Source organism: Chiloscyllium plagiosum, chromosome 29, assembly GCF_004010195.1.
Source record: "Chiloscyllium plagiosum isolate BGI_BamShark_2017 chromosome 29, ASM401019v2, whole genome shotgun sequence".
NCBI classification, from domain to species: Eukaryota; Metazoa; Chordata; class Chondrichthyes; order Orectolobiformes; family Hemiscylliidae; genus Chiloscyllium; species Chiloscyllium plagiosum.
In genome coordinates this window covers 21,347,053-21,358,860 of record NC_057738.1, presented here as the reverse complement: position 1 = coordinate 21,358,860, position 11,808 = coordinate 21,347,053, and the positions used below count along the sequence as shown (strand labels likewise).

Sequence of the window (11,808 nt, the reverse complement as noted above, 5' to 3'; positions counted from 1 at the left end):
GGTTGCGGCATGTCCTCGTTCTGTTGTCTTTCCCTTAGGCATCTGTTGATGAAATTGCGAGGATATCCGTTTTTTGCGAATACCTTGTATAGGTGTTCCTCTTCCTCTTTTTGCAAAAAACGGATATCCTCGCAATTTCATGAATTTGACTGGGACAACACTACCATTCTAGGGCAAGCGAAACAAAGAACAGCCAGGGAATTCCTAGAAGCATGGCACTCATCCACAAACTCCATCAACAAACACATAGACCTGGACCCAATATACCGGCCACTACAGCGGACAGCTGAAACTGACAACCGGGAGCGGCAGGGACAGGCCACTATAAATGCCGGAGGAAACACCACAGAAGCGCTTCACAGGAGGCTCCCAAGCACTGAGGATGTCACCTAGACAGGGGACAAAATGTTTGCAACAAAAACTTCCAGCTCGGCGAACAGAACCACAGCAACGAGCACCCGAGCTACAAATCTTCTCACAAACTTTGAACATAAATGGTTAGTTCATCATCCTTCAGTGCCTCTGCGATTGTCTTCAGGTTTGGAAATTGTAAAAATTCTTGACGCCCCATGTTGTGCCAGTCGACTTCGAATTTCTTAAGGAAAGAAACAGTGGCTTCCTTACAATCTATGAGGTTACTGTTTTTACCCTGTAAGGTCTTGTTTAACAAATTACGTTTCTGCAAGCTATCTGCCAAATAAAATATGTCCGCCTTAACATCAGCAAATCTTTCTCCATACTCTTTATCAGACATGAAGGGAACGATGGTGTCCCAGAATGTAACAAAATGTTGAAGACAGTTTCTCTTGGAAAGCCACCTCACCTCGATATGCAGCAGCAGTGTCCGGAAGTGTTCTTCATTTTCTTCACACAGCTACTGGAAAAGATGATCCTGAAGGGCATGGGATTTGATGAAGTATACGGCCTTTATGACAACTGAAGGCGAAAGGTTGAAGCATCCTCCTAAGCTTTTAGCTTCTAGGTGCTCCCTGTGAATGACACAATGATTAGTAAAGACAAAAGGTATAGCTCTTTTCAGATGGGCAATGAATCCTCTGTATCAACCAATGATAGAAGCAGCACCATCGGTTGCACAAGCAGCTATATTCTTCATTGGAATATTGTTCTCGCTTAAGTAACTTTTGACTTCTTCACAAATAGACAGTTCCTTAGTATCAATTTTAATCCTCCTGGCAAATAACATCTCTTCAATTAATTTGTTTCTGTTCCAGAATCTCTCTCAAGCCATGAAAAGACCATCGTTATTTTGCAAAGTCGGTTTGTCTAGTTGTAAGGACAATTTCTTGGATTGTAATGAACTGACCAATCCCTCTTCAATGTACCATGCCATCTCATCGATTCTTTTGGCAACAGTAGCATTACTCAAAGGAATAGCCTGAATTGCTTCTTTGGCACTCAAATTCATGACATCAGATATTATTATGGACACTGAAGGCAGGATAAGTGACTCATAAACGTAGCGAGCATTTCCACTTTTAGCAATCAGTTTACGAATATTGTATGATGCAACAAAACCCTCTCTAATTTCTGTGATGTTTGAGTAAGCATTTGTTTCAGCATTGGCCTTCTCTCAAAATTATCTCGAAGGTTTTTGAAGAAGTCTAAGGGTTTATCCTTCTTATCTGGATGCCATATATCCGAATGTTGTTTGTTTTTCAATTTGCTTGGCCTTATGCTTTCATTTGACAATGTAGTCATGCAGTTCAAACACATGGGCAAAGATGGGTTTTGCAGAGATGTGATGAAACCACACAATACAACCATACTGCCAACATTTTTTTTCTCCAAGGAGCTCATGGGTAGAATTATTTCTGAAAATAATAAAAATAATAAGTTCTGGTTGGAATGCCATGCTTCTAGGAATTCTTGTGTGTTTCTCTGTTTGGCTTGTCCTAGAATGGATGTGTTGTCCCAGTCGAAGTGGAGTCCTTTTTCCTCTGTATGAAAGGATACTAGTAAGCGAGGGTCATGTCTTTTTGTGGCTAGTTGATGTTCATGTATCCTGGTGGCTAGTTTTCTGCCTGTTTGTCCAATGTAGTGTTTGTTACAGTCCTTGCATGGTATTTTGTAAATAATATTAGTTTTGCTTGTCTTTCAAGTTCATCAGCTGCTGTTTTAGTATGTTGATGGGTTTGTGGGCTACCATGAGGCCAAGGGGTCTGAGTAGTCTGGCAGTCATTTCTGGAACTCTATCAACAAACACACCGAGTTAGACCCCATCTACTACCCCTTGAAAGAAATAACAGGAAATCACATCAACACAGGAAATGACATCACCAACCCAAAGAAACCCAAACATATAAATGGAAAGCAGGAATTACCAACAGTGCTTCGCCCGGAGGCCCACTGAAGATGTTACCTCATAGGGTGACGAAACGTCTGGAAATGAACTTTGCAGCTCAGTGAGCCTACCTACATCCAGAACCTCTACCTGAGTTACAAATCTTCTCAAAACGCGCTATGAGTAAGAAAGGTTTAGAGGGATATGGGCCAAACACACATCACCCTCTGTGTGAAAAGATTATTCCCCAGGTCCCTTGTAAATCTTTCCTCTCTCACCTTAAACTTATGCAGTCCAGTTTTGGATTCCTACCAAGGAAAAATTACCTTATCTCTGCCCCTCATGAGTTTATAAGCCTCTATAAGGTCACCCATTTAGCCTTTGACACTCCAGGGAGAAAAAAAGCCCAGCCAACCCAGCCTCTGCTTATAACTGAAATCCTCCAGTCCTGGCAACATCCTGGTAACTTTTTTCCAGAGAACAACATCCTTCCCATAACAGGGTGACCAGAATTGTACATAATGTTCTAAAAGTAGCCTACCCAATATCTTGAACAGCTGCACCATGACGTCCCAACTCCTAGACTCAGTGCTCTGACCTATGAAGGCAAGCATGCCAAATGTCATGTTCACCACCCTGTTTATCTGCAGTGCCGCTTTCATGGAACTATATACCTGCACCCACAGTTATCTGTTCACTCTCCAGGGCCTTACCATTACCTGTGAAAGTCCTACACTGGCATTGGCTTACCAAAATACAGCATCTTGTATTTATCTAAATTAAACTTCACCTGTCACTCCTCAGCCCACTGACCCAGTTGATCAAAATCTCGTTGTACGATTAGATAACCACCTTTACTGTCCACGATACCATCAACTTTGGTGCAATTCACAAACTTACTAACCATGTTTCCTATATTCTCATATAAAAATGGCTAGTATGTTTAACACCAGCTCTTTGGACTGTGGTTGTGTGCTTTTCTCATGCCCTCTTTGTACTGTGTAGATTTTCTTAGGTTTCTGAACTTTGGCAAACAAAAAGGACACATTGACCAGGCATTTATTTGTCAAAGTAATGTGAGCAACATACAGTTTCTGCACTCAGCTTCTTTTGTACCAGTACTTTGCTGCTGTATGACCTGTTTTTCGAAACAGTTTTGAGTCTGTGTTGGTGCTGATCTCCCAGCTGCCATTTTATGAACTCCCATGCTTGGGTTTAGCTGTTGAGCTCTCGTGGCTACGAGTTCCATCAAGACTGATTTTGAGAGCTTTCTTTAAGCATAGGTTCCTTTCCATCAGTACAGGTAGCTCTATAACACACATTTCATCAGCGCGAATTGGCTATAATGCGATTGATGAATTATGGACATTACTTGCATCACATGAACATTCTGCTAAACGGGTATAGCAGGTTTCCCATAGCACGATCTTCTATAGCACAATTTCTATAGCAGTTTCCCATAGCAAGCTTGCAGAGGAACACAACTGTCACGTTATAGCAGAATGACTTGTCATCTCTTCTGGATTGCTTCACCTCTTCAACCTCACTCCAGTCTGTCCCTGATAAAACCATTTAAGTCATCTCCTAATTCACAGAATTTTGTTAACTTCTTTAAAATTGGGAGATAGATTCACCATCCTGCTGATTACTGAAAGGTGCAGATTCCACAATTGCAATCAAAATGGTTTGTAGGATTTCTAATATTTCTTAAATTTTTGAAATCAACATCTCTGGCTTCATCAGACTCCTCAAGAGGTTGAAAACTCCTTCCAACATAATACTGCAGAACACGGAGATGACAATATCCACTTCAAATTTGTTAGCTTGACAAAATAATGGAATCTCTCTGTGTAGGAGTTTCAGCTCTCTATATTTTCACCATACAATCATATGGTGCTAAAGTCTCAACAATTTTTTTGTGTTCTTTAAGCAGGAAGGGCCTGCATAACACTGTACTACAAACATTTTAGAACTACCTTGCTTCTTCCCATTTTAGAACAAGATACTCCTAAGGCTGTCTGTTTCTTTCCAAGTCTATACACCATTTCCCACCCTTTAAGATACTCATTATTGAGCGTAACTTCTCAGTGGAACATGTTCTTCTGTACCATTCACCTTTTGCTGAGACGAAATCCTTTCTTTTACTGACTATACCTGCTTCAGTGCAGTGATGGTGTTTTTTGATTTCTTTTTCTTTTTATCAAAGCATCTCCAAAATGAATTATTGGATTACATGTAAGCAGATTTTACCCCTTCGTCGTCACCACTTTGCTTCTTGTGTTAAGTTTCAACAAGAACCAGGCTTAAATGTTTAAACGGTGTCAGTTTTATTAAGGAAGTGGTAAATCTGCAGGCAGCAAGGCAGTTCATGAATATCCTTTAGGGAACGATATCACTTGTCCTTACCTTGTTTGGCACAGATGTGATGCCAGAAGTACAGCAATGCGGTGACTCTGAACTGCCCTCTGAAATCACCTAGCAAGTCACTCAGTCAAGCATAGTTAGGGATGAGTATTTCCCACCGAAGATGGCTGATCATTACATCACATCAATTTTTTAAAGTAACAGTCCATCAGGATTACCAAATACATAACCTCCCCCTGTCCCCCCCTTTACATCAGGGGTTCCTGCAATGAAAATATGCACAACATTTACACTCGAACATGCAGCTCTCTATTATTTCATCCAAGTCATTGCTAAATATGGTGAAAAGCTATGGTTGCCTATATAGATTCCTGGAGATACTGCTGATCATTCCACAACAAATTGAAAACAGGCAGCACTCCCTCAGTACTGTATTAAAGTCTCAACCTCAATTTATGTACACACATCTCTGGAGTTGGATCTGAATCCATTACCTTCTGATCCAGGTGAAACTGTTAACACTAACTGAAGGCTGCCTATTTTAAGCTATTGTATCCCAACCATTTTGATCATTATAAATTATTGACATGATGCTGGCACATAAAAGATAAATTGATCAATGGAGACTACTATAACATGCAGTCAGTAACATTATCTTTTGATTAAAATTTAGAGGTCAAATAAATTCTTTGGGAGTGGTGGTTTCATAAATTTCTGTTTTCATGACAACTCATATTTGGAATTAGCAATGACTGTAAGTGGCTGGAAAAATAAATTAAAAGTTACAGTCAGTCTGGAAATAAATGAGCTATTGCATCGTAACGATGAGGATATAATGATCACTTTTGTACGTAGAATGTACTACTGCTTGTCAAACTACATTTCCTGGCCTCCTGCATATCATTTTGATAAATTTTCATTCTTTTCAATTTATGGCAGTGTTAAGATCTTGAACAAGTTGTGTTTGGAACAGAATTTAAAAGAAGGGAACTTTAGAGTTAATTAAAGCCTTTCAAAGGGAGTTGAGTAATCTGTTGAAAAAGTATTGATATAAGGGCTAGCAATGACATAGTGATAATATTCATTGGATAAATAATCTAGAGTCCCAGACTAATGCTTTGGTAACATGAGTTTGAATGCCACCAATGCATTTAGTGAAATTCAAATGCAGTTTAAAAAAACCTGGAATTAAAAGCTAGTTTAATGTCAAATCATGAAAAATACACATCAGTTCATGAATGTCCTTTAGGGAAAGATATCAGTCATACTTACCTGGTTTGGCCAAGATGTGATGCCAGACACACAGCAATGTGGTGACTCCTAACTACCCTCTGAAATCACTTAGCAATTCACTCAGTCAAGCACAGTTAGGGATGAGCAATAAATGCTGACCCAGCCAGTGACAGTTAACTCACAGTATGTAAAAATTAGAGAGATATGAATAATACAGTTTTGTTTTTATTGGCGTTTCAGTATCAGTTACAATCAGTCAAGCAGATTTATTATTACTATAGAACTCCTGAACCAATTAAAATCAATCGGCACATGAAAAAACAAATAAGTTAATATTTTAGCTGCAGTGCTTTTATCAGAACTAATGGATTTATAAACTTGTCTTTGTCTGTAATTAATGCAAATTTCAAAAGCAAAGTTAAAAATTAATTTCACTTAAAAGTTGATTGTTATTGTGTGACCTAGCCAGTTTCAATTTAGAAATTGGCTGTATTTTATCCTCCATGAATTAAAATTGTTGTGGGCACCAGTAGCCATGTCTTCGCTGATTATTAACTTGTTAAGTTACCAAGTTTTGAGAAGGTATGAGAAGATTTATAGCTCATGTTGAGGTTCTGGATGTAAGTTTGCTCACTGAGCTGGAAGGTTCGTTTTCAGACGTTTTGTCACCATACTAGGTGACATCATCAGTGCTTTCTTTTTATGTGCTTAGGTTTCCTTGGGGTGGTGACATTATTTCCTGTGGTGATGTCATGTCCTATTCTTTTTCTCGGGGGGTGGTAAATGGGATCCAAGTCAATGTATTTGTTGATAAAGTTCCAACGACAAGCCAACAGAGAGACGCACAAGAATTCTGAGAAGCATGGCATTACAACCGGAACTCTTATCAACAAACACATAGACTTGTATCCCATTTACCACCCCCTGAGTGAAAGAACATCACCACAGGAAATGACATCACCAATCCAAGGAAACCTAAACACATAAATAAAAAGCAGGCCAAAACAACAGTGCTTCATCCGGTAGCTAACTGATGATGTTACCAGGTATGGTGACGAAACGTCTGAAAACAAACCTTCCAGCTCAGCGAGCAAACCTACATCCAGTGATTGTTAACTATTTCTTTGTCTTAACTTAATTTCATTTAGGCTAGTAGGAATACACATCTGTCTAGAAAGTTGTAACATAAGTTATAAATTTGCATTGACCCCATTGATGACTTTGCAGGTTTCTGAAAGAAAAGAAAGAATACAAAAGCATCTACCTGCAATTTGAATATAATTATTTCAAGTCTTGTTTAACTAGGCCATGCATCTTCAAGATCTTCACATCTCCATTTCCTTCGATCTCTCACTCATTACTGCAAAAATTATTGGAAGTTCAAATTTTTTAATGAATTGCACACAATATCTTTACTGTTAGTGTGCAAGTTTGAGTGTGAAAGAAACTAGTTGGTATCCCATATACTTCACTTTTGTGTTTTTATGTGCTATATGTTTGAGTTCTTTTTCTGGCACTTTCTTTTGAAATCATGGGCTCATGATGAAATGTTGAGGGTGAAACATTTACTTGAATTTATATCATTTGAAACAGATGATGTAATAGGACCTGTGTTGTTAACTTTCAATGTAATCTTTGTTCAACATGATTTTACTTAACCTAAATCTGTTTTTAGTTTTTAGCCTGAATTTTACACTCTGTCAGCATGATGTTTGCACTCATTTCAGAGAGAATTGGAGGATACAATGGTAAGCTAGTCAGCTTCAACTCAGCCTCTTAACATTATTAAGATTTATTGCACATAATTGTATTTGCCACTGGGATTTTTTTTAACACACTTTTGGGTAGGTTTATCATCTTGGGATGGGAACCAGAGGTTGGGATGTTTTCTGGGGCCGAACCCATCTCTCGGGTAAACAGTTATTCATTCGGATTTTGAATTGGCTCCTCCTTTAATTAGTCAAGAGATAGGGTCACCACTCAATTAAGGGACCACAGAGTCATAGAAATGTACATCACAGAAACAGATCCTTCGGTCCAACCCGTCCATGCTGACCAGATATCCCAAACCAATCTAGTCCCACCTGCCAGCATCCGGCCCATATCCCTCCAAACCCTTCCTATTCATATACCCATTCAAATGCCCTTTAAATGTTGCAATTGTACCAGCCTCCACCACATCCTCAGGCAGCTCATTTCATACATGTACCACCCTCTAAGTGAAGATGTTACCCCTTAGGTCTTTTATATCTTTCCCCTCTCACCCTAAACCTATGCCCTCTAGTTCTGGCCCCCCACCCCAGGGAGAAGACTTTGTCTATTTATCATATCCATGCTCCTCAACTTTGTAAACCTCTATAAGGTCACCCCTCAGCCTCTGACGCTCCAGGAAAAGAGCGCCAGCCTGTTCTTCTTTTTCATATGTGTCAAATCCTCCAATCCTAGCAACATCCTTGTAAATCTTTTCTGAACCCTTTCACATTTCACAACAGCTTTCTGTCAGGAAGGAGACCAGAATTCCACGCTATATTCCAACTGTGGCTTAACCAATGTCCTGTACAGCTGCAACATGACCTCCCAACTCCTGTACTCAATGCTCTGACCAATAAAGGAAAGCATTCCAAATGCCTTCTTCATTATCTACCTGTGACTCCACTTTCAAGGAGCTATGAACCTGCACTCCAAGGTCTCTTTGTTCAGGAACACTCCCTAGCACCTTACTATTAAGTGTTTAAGTCCTGCTAAGATTTGCTTTCCCAAAATGCAACACTTCGCATTTATCTGAATTAAACTCCACCTGCCACCTATCTGCCCATTGGCCCATCTGATCAAGATCCCATTTGAATCTGAGGTAACGTTCTTCGCTGTCCACTACACCTCCAATTTTGGTGTCATCTGCAAACTTACTAACTATACCTCTTATGCTCGCATCCAAATCATTTATATAAATGATGAAAAGTAGAGGATCCAGCACCAATCTTTGTGGCACTCCACTGGTCACAGGCCTCCAGTCTGAAAAACAACCCTCCACCACACCCTCTGACTTCTACCTTTGAGCCAGTTCTGTATCCAAATGGCTAGTTCTCCCTGTATTCCGTGAAATCTAACCTTGCTAACCAGTCTCCCATGGGGAACCTTGTCGAACATCTGACAAAAGTCCATACAGATCTAAAAGTTGAAGTTCTAAATTGGACAAAGGCCAATTTTGATGGGTGGGGGGGGGGAGGGGGGCAGATGTTAGCAGGTAAAGGGACAGCTGGAAAATGGGAAGCCTTCAGAAATGAGATAACAAGAATCCAGACAAAAGTTCATACAGATCACATCTACCGCTTTGCCCTCAGCAATCCTCTTTGTTACTTCGTCAAAAAACTCAATCAAGTTTGTGAGACATGATTTCCCACACACAAAGCCATGTTAACTATCCCTAATTAGTCCTTGCCTTTCCTAATACATGTATATGCTGTCCCTCAGGATTCCCTCCAAAAACTTGCCCACCACCGACGTCAGGCTCACTGGTCTATAGTTCCCTGGCTTGTCCTTACCACCCTTCTTAAACAGTGATACCACGTTAGTCAGCCTCCAGTCTTCCGGCACCTCACTTGTAACGATTAATGTTACAAATATCTCAGCAAGAGGCCCAGCAATCACTTCCCTAGCTTCCCACAGAGTTCTAGGGTACACCTTATCAGGTCCTGGGGAATTATCCACCTTTATGCATTTCAAGACATCCAGCACTTCCTCCTCTGTAATTAGGACATTTTGCAAAATGTCACCATCTATTTCCCTACATTCTATATCTTCCATGTCCTTCTCCACAGTAAATACTGACGCAAAATACTCGTTAATCGCCCCCATTTTCTGGGGCTCCACACAAAGGGCGCCTTGCTGATATTGGGGGGGGGGGGGCCTAGTTACCCTTTTGTCCTTAATGTATTTGTAAAAACCCTTTGGATTCTTCTTAGTTCTATTTGTCAAAGCTATCTCATGTCCCCTTTTTGCCCTCCTGATTTCCCTCTTAAGTATACTCCTACTGTCTTTATACTCTCAATCTCTCCTGTCTATATCTGACATATGCTTCCTTCTTTTTCTTAATCAAACCCTCAATTTCTTTAGTCATCCAGCATTCCCTATACCCACCAGCCTTTCCTTTCACCCCAACAGGAGTATACTTTCTCTGGATTCTCGTTATCTCATTTCTGAAGGCTTTCCATTTTCCAGCCGTCCCTTTACCTGCTAACATCTGCCCCCCCCACAACCCGTCAAAATTGGCCTTTGTCCAATTTAGAACTTCAACTTTTAGATCTGGTCTATCCTTTTCCATCACTATTTTAAAACTCGGAGAATTATGGTTGCTGGTCCCAAAGTGCTCCCCCATTGACACCTCAATCACCTGCCCTGCTTTATTTCCCAAGAGTAGGTCAAGTTTTGCACCTTCTCTAGTAGGTACATCCACATACTGAATCAGAAAATTTTCTTGAACACACTTAACAAATTCCTCTCCATCTAAACCCTTAACACTATGGAAGTCCCAGTCTGTTTAGAAAGTTAAAATCCCCTACCATAACCACCTTTTTTTCTTGCAGATAGCTGAGATCTCCTTACAAGTTTGTTTCTCAATTTCCCTCTGACTATTAGGGGGTCTATAATACAATCCCAATAAGGTGATCATCCTTTCTTATTTCTCAGTTCCACTCAAATAACTTTCCTGGATGTATCTCCGGGAATATCCTCCCTCAATACAGCTGTAATGCCATCTCTTATCAAAAACGCCACTCCCCCTTCTCTCTTGCCTCCCTTTCTATCCTTCCTGTAGCATTTGCATCGGGCATTAAGCTGCCAGTCCTGCCCATCCCTGAGCCATGTTTCTGTAATTGCTATGATATCCCAGTCCCATGTTCCTAACCATGCCCTGAGTTCATCTGCCTTCCCTATTGAAATAAATGCAGTTTAGTTTATTAGTCCTACCTTCTCCCTACGTGCCCTGACTGTTTGACTTGCTTCTGTTCTCAACTGTACCAGTCTCAGATTGATCTCTTTCCTCACTATCTCCCTGGGTCCTACCCCCCACCTTACTAGTTTAAATCCTCATGAGCAGCTCTAGCAAATCTCCCTGCCAGTATATTAGTCCCCTTCCAATTTCGGTGCAGTCCGTTCTTCTTGTACAGGTCACTTCCTCAAAAGAGATTCCAATGATCCAAAAATGTGAATCCTTCTCCCATACACCAGCTCCTCGGCCATTCATTCATCTGCTCTATCCTCCTATTCCTGCCCTGACTAGCTCTTAGCATTGGGAGAAATCCAAATATTACTACTCTCGAGGACCTCCTTTTTAAATTCCTGCCGAGCTCTCTGTAATCCCCCTGCAGAATCTCAACCTTTTCCTTTCCTATGTCTTTGGTTCCAATGTGGACAATGACCTCTTGTTGGCCCCTCTCCCCCGTGAGAACATTCTGCACCCTCTCTGAGACACCCTTGATCCTGGCACCAGGGAAACAACACACCATTCTGATTTTTCTCTGCTGGCCACAGAAACGTCTGTCTGTACCTTGGACTAGAGAGTCCCCGAACACAATTGATGTCTTGGAACCCAAAATACCCCTCATTGCATTAGAGCCAGTCTCAATACGAGAAATTTAGCTGTTCGTGCTACATTCCCCTGTGAATCGATCAGCCCTTCCTTTTCCGAAACATCTTACTTGTTTGAAACTGGGATAGCCACAGAAGACTCCTGCACTACCTGTCTACCACTCTTACCTTTCTTGGGGTTAACCCATCTATGTACAATATCTGAGACATTCCCCCCCCCCTCCTATAACTGCCATCCATCACATACTGTTGCTGTTGCAAATTCCTCATTGCCTCTAACTGCCCCTCCAACTGATCCATTCAATCTGATAGGATTCGCAACC

The 11,808-nt window shown here is 40.8% G+C and overlaps 1 protein-coding gene across 3 annotated transcripts in view; it reads left to right on the top strand.

Annotated features, from left to right (window-relative positions):
• The window catches only part of si:dkey-118j18.2, a 56,965-nt gene that overhangs the window by 8,575 nt on the left and 36,582 nt on the right, over window positions 1–11,808 (top strand). For 2 of the 3 annotated variants that reach the window (XM_043719257.1, XM_043719255.1), the window contains exon 2: window positions 7,575–7,647. The exons of the other annotated variant lie outside the window; for it this stretch is intronic. The gene's annotated coding sequence lies outside the window, so the exon portion shown is untranslated. The remainder of the gene's footprint in view (window positions 1–7,574; window positions 7,648–11,808) is intronic. 3 annotated transcript variants of the gene reach the window in all.